Source organism: Plectropomus leopardus, chromosome 15, assembly GCF_008729295.1.
Source record: "Plectropomus leopardus isolate mb chromosome 15, YSFRI_Pleo_2.0, whole genome shotgun sequence".
Lineage (NCBI taxonomy): Eukaryota > Metazoa > Chordata > Actinopteri > Perciformes > Serranidae > Plectropomus > Plectropomus leopardus.
The window spans coordinates 29,835,549-29,851,623 of NC_056477.1; the positions used below are offsets into that span (position 1 = coordinate 29,835,549).

At 37.9% G+C, this 16,075-nt stretch overlaps 1 protein-coding gene across 1 annotated transcript in view; it reads left to right on the plus strand.

Annotated features, from left to right (window-relative positions):
* The first annotated feature begins 7,679 nt into the window (after positions 1-7,679).
* The window catches only part of rasgrp3 (RAS guanyl releasing protein 3 (calcium and DAG-regulated)), a 37,211-nt gene continuing 28,815 nt past the window's right edge, over positions 7,680-16,075 (plus strand). The window contains exon 1 of the mRNA XM_042502545.1: positions 7,680-7,907. The gene's annotated coding sequence lies outside the window, so the exon portion shown is untranslated. The remainder of the gene's footprint in view (positions 7,908-16,075) is intronic.

The following is a 16,075-nucleotide window of genomic DNA, read 5'->3' on the forward strand; positions in this document are numbered from 1 at the left end:
ATATATTATATGTATATATATACAGCAGACAGATATATCAGCTGATATTTTATTATGCCATAAAAATATAATTTGGCTGTAGATTCATACCATTTAGACACTGATTGTGATATTGCATAACAAATTAAGGCACGTAAAGTTGTGATATATCTTTTTGCCCGATAAATCAGGTGAAGTTATCCCCAAACAGACAAAACCAGTATCGGCAGATGTGTCTGTTGAAATCAAGAAACATCAGTAATAAAATGTCAAAGTAAAATCTCAGGTAAGTCAGAAACTGTGATGTGCTCTCTATGTCCATTAGAGAGCACTGACATGTTTTAATATTCAAGTGTATTGGATTTTTTTTTTGTGACACAATTCTCTCCTTGTCTCCTTGCCTGTTATATTTATTGTTTTTGCTGATTTTGGCATTATCCATTAAATTTTAGCCATGGATCTTGTACTGTTGCATAACCTCTTCCCTTGTGAGGCTCAAACTGCCAACCTAGGCAACATTATTAGAAAACACTCTATAAATTCTCATTGTTATGCTGATGATACACAAATGTATCTATCTATGCAACCAGATGAAACTGATCAGCATCTAGACTTCACACATGTATTAAGGACATAAAAGACTGGATGAGCCGTAACTTCCTAATGTTGAATTCAGACAAAACTGAAGTTATTGTTCTTGGCCCCAAACACCTCAGAAACTTCCTTTCTAACAATGTTATTACTCTAGATGGCATTACCTTGGCCTCTAGCACAACTGTAAGGAACCTCAAAGTTTTATTTGATCAAGATTTATCTTTTGCCTCCCATATAAAACAAACTTCAATGACGGCTTTCTTTCACTTGCCTATCATCGCAAAAACAAAGCCCAAACAAATCACTTTGGTCTCTCCAACTGGTGCAGAATGCTGCTGCACGTGTTCTAACGGGAACCAAGAAAAGGGACCATATTTCTCCTGTTTTAGCTTTGTTGCACTGGCTCCCTGTGAAATCCAGGATTGAATTTAAAATCCTCCTCCTTACTTACAAAGCTCTAAATGGTCAGGCTCCATCCTATCTGTTGCAGCTCATAGTTCCTTACCAACCCTCAAGATCACTGCGCTCTGAAAGTGCAGGATTACTTGTGGTTCCCAAAGTTTACAAATGTAGGATAGGAACCAGAGCCTTCAGTTACCACGCTCCTCTCTTATGGAACCATCGTCCAGGTTTGGTCAGGGAGGCAGACACCGTTTCAGCTTTTAAGGGTAGACTTAAGACTTTCCTCTTTGATAAAGCTTATAATTAGGGCTGGCTCAGGTTTCCTGGACCTGCCCATAGTTAGGCTGACATAGGTTTAACCTGCTGGGGGACTTTCTGTAGGGGTCAGAGAGCAGTGGGGACTAACACTACTCTGACCTTTATATTTAAGCCATAATAGCTGATTAGTGACCCTAGTTTTGTTAGTGTGTATATTCCTGGAGCAAAAGTTTCTCGTACTCAGTTGAAATCCCCGTCCATGTGATGGGAAGCAGGGAGAGGTGGCAGAGCTTTCGGCCCGATCCGGTGGGGGTGGTTTTGAGTCCGTTCAGACCTGCCACTCTGGCTCTGCTTCCTCTCTCTTTCTTTCTTTTCTATTACTGCTCTCTGGCATTCATAGTTAAGTCGTAATTGCAGATCAATGACTAGGATCCTCATTGAGTGCTTATCCTTTTTACTGCTCACCACCTTGGTTCTGTTGAACTGCACTACGCTAATCCTGTTGCCTCTTGGGAGCATTCCTGCTCCCTTGTTTCCTAGTTTCCTGGCCACAACCCTGGCTGTGCCTGATCAGTGTGATATCTGTGCTGGTGCTGTGACCATGTCTTGGTTGTGCTCGTGCTGTGGCTGTACTGATACTGGGCCCCCCCGCACGTCCTGATTGTGGTCTTGGTCCTGGTTGTGCCGATGCTGTGATCATGCCTTTGGACACCTCCATATCAATATATGCATGAGACTCTTATCAATATCATCATAGACCCACAATGACCCACAATATCATCATAGAGTGCATTTGATAATTCCGCACCTATCGTTATTGTAATATGACATGGCGTATGTTTACATTATTGCTGTGCATCTCTCCCCCTCTCTCCCCCTCTCTCTTTCTCTTTCCTTTTCTTACATAATTGTATTTCATTTGTTATTTATGACATCTATTGCACATCTGTCCGTCCTGGAAGAGGGATCCCTCATCATCCTCTGCCGCTCTTCCTGAGGTTTCTTCCTTTTTTTTCCCCATTACAGGGGTTCTTTTTCGGGAGTTTTTCCTTGGGTGATGTGAGGGTCTAAGGGCAGAGGGATGTCGTACACTGTAAAGCCCTCTGAGGCAAACTGTGTTTTGTGATAATGGGCTCTATAAATAAAATCGACTTGACTTGACCTTGGAGACTCTAAGTGGCCGTCTCATCCCCTGAGCAACACTTCAGTTCCTTATACCATTTTGGACGTTCTCTTTACCTTTGACATTTGTACTACAATCTTTAGAAGTCACCTGTCCCAAATAAGGCTCACCCCACAACTTCAGAGACACCAACTGGCCGTCTTACCCACTGAGCCACGCTTCAGTCACTCATACCATTTTGGTCGTTCCCTCTACCTTTCACATTTGGACAACAACCTTTAAAAATCACCTGTTTCAAACAAGGCTGGATCCCACAACCTCAAAGACACTAGCCAGCTGTCTAACCCACTGAGCTGACAACTGTTTTCGCTGTTCCTTTCCCGCTGTGGTTTGGACAGCTGCTTGTAAAATTCACCTGCCCTGGGTGAGGTTCAAATTAATGATCTCAAAGTCTGCAGGCAAGCCCTCTAACCAACTGAGCTAAACCTTCAGACACTTCAACTGTGTTTTAAGTTGCCCTTCAGACTCTTCTCCAGGAAGCAGCCTGTAAACCTTACCTGCCCTGGATAAGGTTCAAACTCAACATTAAAAATAGATTTTTGTCTTAACATTTGTAGATATTAAAAGTAAATATAACTTGAATATAATTGTTGTCCCAAATATAGTCCCTGACTCTGTTTAAATCTTGCGGCAAAAATCATTTACTTTTGGATAGGCCCAAAACATGTGGTAGTGGTTGGCTTTGTGGGAGCCACACTGGTTTTGCAGCTTCTGAGCAGGTGTAATGAAAATCTAGAGACTCTTCCACTCAAATGTTCTCAATACAGTTGAGCTCGATATCCTCCATTGAAATTTACAATATTCCTTCTAAACTTTTTCTAGAAAACATCTTAGTCTCCCTCTCCCATTTTTATTTTATATAGGTTGTACTTCCTATCTTCACCTCCTGAAATTATTAATAAAATTATTCCAATTATTAAATAATTAAATATCGTCCTGAAATTACTTTATGCCCCAAAGCTGTCCTTTAGGCACTAATGAAAACTTTCAATTAATCATTTTTGTCTCTGTAACATAGAGCTGTATATATGGGAACATACCTAAAGAAATATAAAGTCACTATTATTTAAACTATGTAATCTTTTTGACGTCTAAAAACCCCTGACTGAATAAGGTAGAGTGGGTGCCTCACGTACAGCATGTACATACTACACTATGGCACTGTCAGCCATTTTTTGGACATGCTAAATTATGATGTTTTGGGCCTTTTTTTTCCCAACATTGTATACTATGACGTGTCTCTACAACCTATAATATGTCGTTTTCAGCCATTTTTTGACGTGTCAAAATTTGACGCTTTCTGACATACTAGTCTATGAAGTTTTTTTCATGATTTTAGACAACATACTATACTATGACATTTTTTCATGATTTCGGACGACGTACTACACCATGAAGTTTTTTCATGATTTCAGACGTCATTATGCTATGACATTTTTAAAAATCTTTTTGGACAACATACTATACTATGACTTTTTTTTTTAATGATTTTGGACGACATACTATACTATGAAGATTTTTCATTAATTTGGACGACATACTATACTTTGACATTTTTCATGATTTTAGACATCATTCTATACTATGATGTTTTTATGATGACTACTGTCCTATACTACATACATCAAATAACATTTTCTATGACATGATGCACTGACATGTTTTTTTACATACAGTACTATGACTTTTTTTCACAATATCCATTAACATCTTTTGAGGTATTATACTATGACATCTTTAATGGCTTGAGAAGATTTTGTATATTTACCTGCTGACTTACTTACTGTTGATGCATGATTTTCTGTATAATTGTTATACTAATGCAAACTCATTCAATTTTTCCATCTCTTTGTTTCCCTCCTTCTTTGCTAGGTCGACATTAAGTATTAGCATATTAAACCTGTGTGTATTCTTATAGAAGACTAGAAGTTGAATTAGCAGAAGGACATGCCAAATGTCCACCTAGATGAGACTCTGTCTGTCTCTCTGGCTTTGCCTGCTCCTCCCCTCTTTCTCCATGTGGAACAAGGCTACTCTGTGATATTTGCAGAGCTATCCTGCACACCAGCCTTTGTTTCCAGTAAACTCAGATTCTATTTATAGACCACATGTGAGTGAAAAAGTGAGGGAGACTGTTTGTGGAAGTTATTGGAGGGACAGAGATAACTTGCAGCCCTTGAATTAAGTTTTGCGTATCATTTGCTCTCCTGATGAGCACTAATAATACGGGATTACGATTAGCATGGCAGAGGTCATCGGGAAGTAATGTTTGTCTGGATCACATTAAGGTAAGGCTTCCTTTAACAGTGGGTTGTGTTTGAGAAAAAAAAATAGTTTGTTTGAAAATGCAAAACACATGGGAATTACAATTTGTGTTTAGAAAGTGTTAAAGAGCAGGTGGTACTGTGGGCTTTTATAAATTTTGGTAAATTTTTTGGGTGAATTTCTACACTGCACTGCCCGGCAATGAGTGGCCAGAATGTACTTTACATTTGGATTTTGTTGTGGATGAAGTTTGTATATGTTTGATGATGGAAATTAAATAAATACTAAAAATAGCTTCACTGTAGGTTTACCACTGAAGAGAAAGATGCAACCTCAGGTCATTATTGCCCTCGTCAAAGTATAAATTACATGTATGAACATCTAATTGCACTGGTAATTTTAATGATTTTCTGCTACCACACTAAACAATAGTGAAGATATTCCTCTGTTTTATCCCCTGTGTTCTGGAATTACAGCAGTTTCCTTTAGATTTAAGGAATGTCAGCCTGTTATATCCTAAAATACAAATGAGAAGGCCCGGATCATGTGATTCTCACTATAATTCAAAGTTTCAGCAACATTTGTGTGAAAGTGAGTTAGTGGTCAAGGTCAAGCCATGCAACTGTAGTGGGTTGCATAATCCTTCAGTAGGATAAAAGTCATATCTCACTGGAGAAAGAGATGAAAAAAAGATATAAATAGCCATGTTTGATAATTCTACATACAGAATTGTGGGGAGGAAAATATTTTTGATCTAATCTGGGACTGTTTTTGGCCTTAGATGAATGTAGGGAATGCCTGACTAATGTGGGACGGACACCTGCTTTGATGAATTGGTAGATTATGTAGATTCTGAAGTCACTGGTACTGTACAGGCACTTTTTTTTCTTTTTGTTTGTTTGTTTTGTACAACAAAAAAGAGACGGAAAAATACAACTCACAAGTTGTATTTTTGTTTTTGTTTTTTGTTGTATATCTGTCTTTACTGAAGTTTTGCTTTTTGTTTGGAAAAGATGAGACAGTGATCATTTGTCTCGATTATGTGTTTTTTTCTGATGTCCATACTAAAAAAACATCAGTAAAAAACGTGGCCTGCAACAGATGAAGTAAGGCTTGTTGATTTTAGCTGGGACAATTTTTGGAAAACTTGCAGCCCCTACCTGACTGTAATGCAACTGTAGGAGTCTGCAGTCAATAAGAGTGTAAAACAGTCAATAAAACCAAATTTTCAACAATCATCACAGCAGCAGTGAGACATACACTCATACATGTGCACACACTTACTGACTGGTCCAGTAGTTTGCAAGATTAGCTGTTGACACACACACATACACACACACACACACACACACACACACACACACACACACACACACACACGATTCCCTCGAAGCTTATGTCAGGTGGAGATATAAATACTTAAACACTGAAATATATTAAAATGTCAATTGGGGTTCAACTCCAACGCATTCAAGAATGCTGGCCTTGGACATAAAGTGCTGGATGCACATTTGCCGCTCTAGACAAAAAACAATTATGTCACTGCTCTATTTGCAACAATACCAGCAATAGCACACAAAGGTCAATATGCCATACACATAAAGCAAACAACAGTAAAAACAAACTATGTTTTACACATTACGCAAATGCTCTGTGCAACAATTATGTGCTGAAAATGTCAACAATATCAAAGTATGCAAAATATGCAAAGGTGCATTTTGTAAATCCATGTACAAATAATAACAACTTCAATAACCTGGTCTGGAATTCTATACAGCAGAGTGATGACAGTGTGTAGCAATTTTCAAAATAATGCAATTTCAGCACATCAAACTAAATAATGCCAATGCAGATCTCTCTATACACCACTTTCTCCTGTGCAATTGTGTATCAATAGCTTGTGAAAGGCTCAGTATCCTTTCGCATGCTATTTAACCCTTTGAAACCTGAGAAAATTGGTGTATTTTCTTTGAAAAAAAAAACCAAACTATACATATACATTAATATATTTGATATACTGTACATTGATATAATGTCACAACAAAAATGTAAACATGTATATTTTCTTTAATTTTCAGCATTTTGAGGTGTGTTTACTTTTTTTTACATTTACTCATTTTTGGGCCATGTCAAAGTTGCTTTTTACCTTCTTTCCATGTTTTGAAAGCTATCAAAGCAATTTGCTCAGGTTTCAAAGGGTTAATGTGGTAATTAGTAATTTGTAATCTATTGCTTAAAAAAGTAACCTTCCCAACACTTATTACATATGTCATAATGTGGGGCTGTCCTCTCTTACAAACACTCAAATCAATTCCTTAATCAGGGAATTGATCAACTTTAACCAATTTTCACTTCATTTGACCTCATACTAATGATACAAAATTCCAGCGTCCCCACATACGCTGTCATGCAGCCTCTTGTTGAGAATGTGTGCGAGACAATACAAGTTGGAGTTCAATTATTTTTGTCCAGTCGGGCAGCAGGATGTGCACTCAGTGTTTTTGTTTAGGCAGACATTTTTAGAAGCCCACAAAGACAAAACAATGTGTACAACGTCATTACAGGCGAATATGGGATGGGCTGACCCTCTCACAAGTACAGAGTAACAATGTAGGCAACACACACACGCGCACTCGCACACTTCCTCCACCCTTCTTGTAAACTGGTTAGGTAGAATATAACTCTTAGGAAAAAAAATCCTATAAACTAAGTTGCAACCACATGACATTAAGATTACAAAGTTATCCCAAACACTGGCAGGATTCAAGACAGGAAGACACGCAATAACGAACGTGCACACAAGCATGTTGTGATCCATTTCCTGCTCTGCTCTTTTCCACTTTACCTTGTGTGGTCCCTATATTTAGCTCAGTCCAGGGAAACCAACCAACACAGGCAGGAAAACTAAGTTGGGAAAGAATTGAAGGAAGTCTAGTGGCCATTTAGACAAACAACACAGACAGTGGGATCAGTGCTGGCTCAATACACAGCACAGCTCTACTATATGGCAGCAACAGACAAAGGGCTGTAGGATGATAGAGGGCCATCTGAAGAAGTCAGGAGATACTATCAGAGCTATGTTGAGTTGGGCCATTTGGATCCAGCTGGATTTGAGTTACGATGTGGATTTGAACAGACAAAAAGTGGATTTATACATTAACATGTCTAAAAGGTGGATCCATGTGGTCTGCTGGTAGATCGTGATTGCTCCAAAGTCTCAGATGAGGTAAGATGCATTTATGGTTGCCTAATGTTTGAAAAGAAGCCTGCCTTTTTAACAAATCCTACTGACTCCCCCTAAATTGTTTTGTAAATTTGTGCCATAATGCCGTAATATGAGTTTTAATGTACTCTAACATGACTGTAATGACATTGTGCTGTTTGGATGGACACTGACCATGTAAAGACTTGCTTGTCTTGTCTAGTCCCATCTTTCAGGTATTTAGTGGAATATTTGTCTTCATCAGGATTTCATTTTACATCACATTTGCACTAAGGCAGTCAAACAGAAATATATTTTAATTGCGAGTAATTACAGAATTTGAATAGTTAATTGCAATGAATTACATTTTTTAATCATGTTTTCAATTCTATTATTCTGCATTACAAACATTTTTTAGGGTCCATACTGAAAGGTGAAGCAAATCTTACCAAAATGTCTTGATTAGGAAGCAAATGACAGCAAAAAAAACTGCATGGGACTAACATAAAGTGGGCATGTCAATGAAGGGGAGACTTGTGGGTACCCACAGAACACATTTTTAGCCAGATATCTTAAAGTCAGAGGTCAAGGGACCCCTGTGAAATTGTTGTACCACTGGATGCTTCAGGTCTTCTAGTTTCATATGACATGTTGCTCATCTCAACCCGATACAGCCTCTTAAGGACAGGAATGTCTGCTGGCCATTAACGCCATTAAATAACATTAATGCATTAATTACGGATTTTAATCGCATAAAATTGAAAGCCCTAATTTGCACATTTCCTACATAACTGCTAAAGTTTTTTCTGGTGACTGGATTGGTCTTTTTCCATCTCTGTGCACAATTTATGTCTCCTCTTTGTCTATGGAACATTTAATTATTAAGTGAATTGAATTATAAATCCATAAACTGAGGACAGCATGCCCCAGAGCTACACCATCAGGTGTATCTATCTATCTATCTATCTATCTATCTATCTATCTATCTATTTATCTATCGCTCCTCTGAGGGAACTACCCCCAAACAGGCAAAATATCCCCTTGTCTATTCAGATAAAGATGTCTATTCCTGCTTGTTTTCATAGTCTCTGATTGGCTCCCTTCATTAAATAGCTGTTCATGATTGCAGTTTATTTTTGCAGTAAATAGAATATTCAATTATATTTTATTAATCTGAGTGAAAGTCTGCACTAATCAATGTGGAAAAATGTGTCCTTTGATTACTTTGGAAAAATTGTGAGGAAAAACGCCACTCATCCTTACCTTCATTGCTGAATTTTGTGTTTTTTTCTTCATAAATGTTAACATCATGTTTTGTAAAAAGAAGTGTTCTCAGATGAAGAGGCCCTAATTGCTCAACAGTATATTTGCTCTCTGAGAGGGTTGAGTGGATGTAGAATAGATCCAAATCTTTTGGTAAAGAACACAGGCTTTTTAAAAAAATATTATTTACTGGGTGCAAGTGGGTCTCTTGTGTGCATATTTATCTTTGTGAGACTAAAAAGAAACTGAAGTGTTGGTACTTAAACTCAATAAATGACACTGTGTGCTCCAGTTCCATGTGGGTCACGTGCAACAAAGTGTCCTCACGCTACATAATGTCAGGTGGCTCTATAAAGGGCATCAAAAGGGTGCAGAACACACTGCACATGAATTTGTGTGTCAGAATAATTCATAGCTGATCAACATCTGATTTGACTATACAAGGAAGCAGCCTAGTCAAAAGTGTGATACTATAATCAATCTTTAAAACACCCTTTTACTGTTTAGGCTGTTCCTATTCAATTATCGAACGTATACCTACAAAATGTAATTCATTATAATGAATATGTATATAATGTATATGTATATAATGTATATAACCTCCGTAATTATGAGCCAGGAGACTGTGGTCACGTGACAGTTTTGGGAGCAAAAAAGTAAGTCAGCTGACGTAGTAAAGAGCAACAAAGTCTGCGTAGGGAGGCAGTTGGGACACACTTAACTTTGACCCAGGAGACAGGTGTTTGTGTCCCGTGTGAATAATTCAAAGTTACATGCATAATGTCACATCATATCCTCCCGTTGTATCCAGTACATAACATGACAATGCCTGATCATTTTTTTTCGAAACCTAACCTAACTTAAACTAATCACTAGGGGCATGATTTGTAAAATATAAAAAGTGATACACATACAACAGTTTGTATGTGCATCACATTTTGTAAAATACATTTGGGGAAAAAACAGGAAAATGAAGTGTAAAACCAAAAGTCAATGTTGTTATTATCAGTTACATACTTATGTTACATCACATCACATCTTTGTCTGACATACATCACATAACTTTCCCTAATCATTATTCTTTTCCTATCCTAACTGGTACCTGGATCATAAAGACAAAACACGCTGGACCCTCAGGAGAGTAGGATTGACTGACACCATTCTTATATGTTATGGACTCAGACTTGAGCTGAAAGTGTGCTTTGGAAGCAACAAGTGGCCAGCCGTTTGACTGAATTGGCTTTTCAGAGTAATTGTTTATGTACTTTAAAGTGCAACAGTTTTGAAAGCGCACATTTTATATTCAACCCTTGAAGAGACGGGGCTGGTTTTTGTTAACTTTTGCTGAACTTTTTAGTTCATGTTCAGGTAAATTGGCTTTCAAAACTAAGGTGTTATATGTCACGAGCTGTTGTATGAGGACAGATTGTACTGTTCTACAATGGGACAACCTCAGTATAACTGTTTTATTGCTCTGAGTTTATTTCCAAATGATGTCAACACAAGCTGAAATTAACCCTGGCTTTTATTTACAGCTTTGCATGCACAGCTGTGAGAGCATTTCAAAGGATGAACAAATAGATCTGTCTTTTTCTAAACCACTGTGACCTGCCGAAGACATGTCAAATTTGCCTTGCTGACTCTGGTTTGACTGGACTGATGTCAAATCTGAAATTGTTTGTGTGCCTTTTAATCTTTAATCTTGTTTGTCTTAACAATTTTTATTTCCATCTGTTAATTACAATGGAAGATTTACTGGGGTGTTGGTCAAACACTAAGTAAAACAATTCCTAAAACCTAGGGCTGATACAGACAGCATGTTATATCTAATATAGATGAATATTGACTAAAGGTAAATGTTGATTTTTTTCAATGTTTCAGTTGACTTTTTAAGAATTAACACATACAAATGTATAGCTACAGGGTCTATACTTCATATGAAGAACCAATGAGTTAGTGAAATCAGAGTCCACAATATGAATTAGACATGACTTTCCCTCCCAAACAATTATGACCAACTTTGTGTAGAACTACTTCCATCACAATATTTGTGCTTTCCTGAATAATATAGTCAGATTCTCGTACATCCTTTTTATTCACTGACTAATGAAACAGGATATATGAGTTATGCTGTGAACTGTGAACACACACCCACAATTACAAACACAAATTCATACACTCAGAGACCATCTGCTTAAGCTGTCTGACCAGCTGTCTGAACCCAAGGTCGATGTAACATCTGTCTCCAGCAGTAGACTACACATGACTCCAACCTGTCTGCTCTGCTCTGAACATCATATCCATTGCTAAAGCACTGCATGGTCACTGTGTCTGCTTCTATTTGCATCCCTGTGAGAGCAACACAAAGTGAATGAATGTGCATTGCTGGAGCATACTTTAGACAAGCGCACATGGGGTTTTACAGAGAAAGCTGGGTGGGGGGGGGGGGGTGGGGGGTGATAAGGAGGACATTAAATATAAATTGAAAGACAGGTAAAATTGTTTTTAGGCCAGCTTCACTGCTTTTTGCAGATTATGCAGCATTTTGTACACTGTCAGATAAAGGTACCTTTCACAACTTAATCTTAAATGAGAGATTGAGTAAGTAATCATTTATAATTCCTGTGAAATTTCATAATAATGAGGATTGAGATTCATAAGAAGGTAGACGGTTGAATTATTACTCATTTTTCAAACTAAGTTTAAAAAAACATTTTTAAACAAAGTTTAAAAGATGAAATTACAATTTGTTGAAGTTGAAGGATGAGTTGATTCAAATCGGCAGCTACTATGAAGATCCCATCCCGTTGCTTGAGCATATTGCTGCTGATGGCATCATACAATATCTGCAGTGTATTTTGTGAATTTGCATTAAAGTCCTGTTGGCTCTTAACAAGGTCCATCCATACAGTGCAACAGCTTGATCTGGGATGTTTGGGGTTATCCATATCTCTGTGAAGATGGAAGATGTGCACAGAGCAGTGTCTGATTTCCTATTCCTGAGTGAGCCTCAATTGCATCTCATCCAGTTTATTCTCCTGCGAGTGGACATTAGTCAGAAGAAAGCTCTCGATCCAAGTCGGGTCAGCCTTGCCCTGATGCTGGCTCTCCTCCCTTTCTTTGTGCGGCGCTTTCGGTTTCATTTCTGATTAGCTGCTCAGTGTATGCTGTTGGTGGGGGTCCCCACGCTGTCTGCTGCATTCAGTCCATACATAACAGCCAATGGCAACCAACACTGAGTGTCACAATGGTTAGGATAAGGCAGCAAAGTCATAGATGGTTAGGTTTAGGCAAAAGAGGCTCATCGTAAGGTGTAGGAAAAAAAATAAAAAAACAACTCAAATATGCTCTGGACTCCCGCACAAAAGTCAATTGTTTGTGATAAGCAACTTGGTGAGATTCATGTTCCATGAATTGCAAAATATTAGTCGATTTAGAAAATTATTTTTAAAAAGCTGGGAAAAACTGCATTTATAATTGTCATAATTACATATGTAAAATTATGTTACAAATTAATATATATTTCTAAACACTTTTTCCAGATCATTTCCTTTTTTAGTAATTTTCTTGTACTTTTTCTTGAAATCAAGCCAATTTGTTTAGGTTTCAAAGGACTGATTAACGTTTCTAATCTTGGAATTTTGCAATGTTCCTCCACCCAAAGCGCACACATTAGAATTTAAGCTTGTTGTGATTAAGGCGAGGGTAAAGTGTAATCAGTGGAAGGTTTAATGTAATAAACCCAGTGTGTATGTGTGTGTGTGTATGTGTGTGTGTGTGTGTGTGTGTGGGTGTGTGTGTGTGTGTGTGCGTGTGCGTGTGTGTGTGTGTGTGGGTAAAGTCACATGGCTGGACTGCGCTGCTCCAGGCTGCTGTGTTTACCAACAAAAGGAGGAGGAGGAGGTCTTAGCGTAGTACAGGCTCCATCATGGGAGTCTCTGCCTGACAGCGAGTCGCAGGCTGCAGCATCCAGCAGCAGCTACAGTTATCTCAGTGAAGGGACTGATCTTTAGCCTGGATGGGTGCTGTCACGCTGCTGTTCGGGGGTAAGATCTGACTGCTTGTGAAATATAGAATTGTGTAGTCTGTGTGATATTTATTAATGCTAGTTTCTTTGAAAGCAAAGACCAAGATTTAATGAAAGGCTGGTTGTTTTAGCAAGGAGTCTTTTAGCTATGGCTACATTATGTGTAATTACGGCTGTCAGTTTTTGGCTGAAGCACTGTGTATGTGTGTGTGTGTGTGTGTGTGTGTGTGTGTGTGTGTGTGTGTGCTCTGTGTGTGTGTGTGTGTGTGTGTGTGTGTGTGTGTTTGTGGTAAGAAGTATGCTAAAAGTCAAATATGGCATTTTATTACAGTTCTCTCACTTTGTCAAATTGGTGTTTTGTTAACATTAAACAGATCATGTGTGGCAGGGATTTTAAAAGCAGAGTGTTAGGTGTGTGTGTGTGTGTGTGTGTGTGTGTGTGTAGAGGTGCATTTGCATTATAGCATGTCTGAATGTGCACCTAAAAGCAGTGAATGTCACTGGATTACGCATTAAAACACACAATGACGCATCTGCAGAGCAGAGGCAGAGACACAGTGACCCATTGTGGAGGCAGAAAAGCACAAGTCATGCTAAAGGGCACAGCTGACTGTAACATGCACGGCCGAGCTGTGAAATCAAAAAGAGGAAAAACATAAGAATGTGTCAGTGTGTGTATCCCGTAGCAATTGACATATAACGCATTAATGTTTTGCGCACAGCGAGAGCAGCGTGATGTCCACACACACAAAGTCAAAGAAAAACACTTTCAGAATGGCCTGTTTGTTGTTGCTGAGGCATCTGTGCGTCACACTCTCAGTAACTAAGTACATTTATTCAAGTACTGAACTGAAGCATAATTTTGAGGTACATTTACTTTACCTGTGTATCCCTTTTTTCTGTTACTTTATACTTTTACTCTGAATATTGTATTGTGCCCCAGAACATTTATTTAATAACTTTAGTTACTAGTTTGCAGATTCAAATGGATAATATAAAAAAAAATGGACAAATGCATTATTATTCTTATACTGGATGCTGATGAGATGATTGAAGACAGGTGTGAAGACTGAATCAGAGGTCAGGTGAGGGAAAGCCACATTCAGACACACAGGGGAGGTGTACACATGAGGGAGACAGGGAAAGGAACACAAGGAAAACCTGGAGTCAAGGCCAGAGCTGTGACATATCATGTCTGTGACGGTCAACTTGATCACTGTGAAAAGATGTTTTTTATCATCAGTTTTTATGTTTAATGCAGATTACTGAGAATTTCTCTGCTCCAAATATAACCACATAGGGTTTTTTCCAAGATTCAATTATCACCCACATTTATGTCTTTTTTTAAGCTGCACCTTTAGTGCTCATAGTAATTTTTATGGGACCAAATGACAAAGTCAGGTAACAGAATAAAGAGCGAGAAAGGCCGCTAAGGGTTAGAGGAAAGGGAGGGAAAGGCTGTTGATGGGTCAAACAAGCACAGGACTTTCATCCAGGAAGCTGGTGTTTATGTCTAGCATGAAACTGAGTCACCTTTGAGAAATATATGTAGCATGTCGGCACATGGCATGTGAGATACGTCACATTACGAAACCTCAGTATATTCTACTAACATACTTATTTTAAATCAAAGTTAACCACATTTTTAAAACTGCAACCATTTCCGAGTAATGTTGGATGTGACGTAATCACATTCATCATCATCATCATTATCATTTATTTTCACATGTCAAGGAAAATAACATAATGATACAGAATAGAGTGCAATACAATATAAGAGACACGTGAAAGGATACCCCAAGTAAGCTACCTAAAGCTTTTGGGAGGAGGCATTTATAACATGTATCATCGAAAACAAAACAAAACAAAACAAATAAGCAAAACAAAAGAAACACTAACATTAAACAAAACAAACAGACAGAAGATCCCAGTCATTCGCTACATCTGCATAGATCCAATAAAAGAGTTCCAGTACCAGAGCAAAAGGAAAGCAAACATGCTCATCCACTTCTGGCCTCAAGGATTATGAATACTGGCACAGAAGGTTAGACAAAGTTCCTTTGGTAGACATAAATGGGCATTTCATAACAAAACATTAGCAGTAAAACAAAACAGCACCATACATATGTTTGTGATAGGTGGCTCTAAGTTCTTTTTGAAGATGTAAATGGAATGAGATGTTTTAATGTTGTCATGTAACTTGTTCCATATTTGCAGCCCTCTACACATGACACTAAAGCTTGTGCATTTTAGTTTTTGCTTCTTACCTGTTATGAGGTGTTTTGTTCTGGTGTTATATGTATGTAGAGGAGAGCAAACAGGAACAAGCTCACATAAACAAAGATTCAACTTGTGAACAACCTGGTACATTGTACATGCATTGTGGAAAATATTAATTTCCTCAAATTTCGCCTCAGACCGAGGCTATGAAAGAGAAGGCGAGATGGAGAGCTGCCTACCGACCAGATTATGGCACAAATAACTTTTTTGTTTTGGAAAGACTGCAATTTTTTTAGATGACTTGGGTGAGTGTTACACCATATGATGTTACAGAAGTTTAAATGAGGCTCAAATAAGGATTTTCTATAAAGTAAGGAGTGCAGTGTCTCAACTTAAAGAACAGACCAACATGTTTTGCTTATTTTTTAGTTAGCTCTGTGATATGAGATTTGAAAGATACAAATTTATTGATGTGGATCCACAGGAATTTTGTGGATTGAACTCAAAAAATCAAAAATAAAACAAAATAAAAAATCTAAATAATTTCTCTGGAACAGCAACCCAGTCTCATAAAAATGAAGTGCTTTTTTTTGGTTGTAGTGATCAGTTAGTCGTTTACAGCATGTAATATGTTTTCTTTCATTTTTTTTAATCAACATAATGCAAATGCGAAATGTTCACT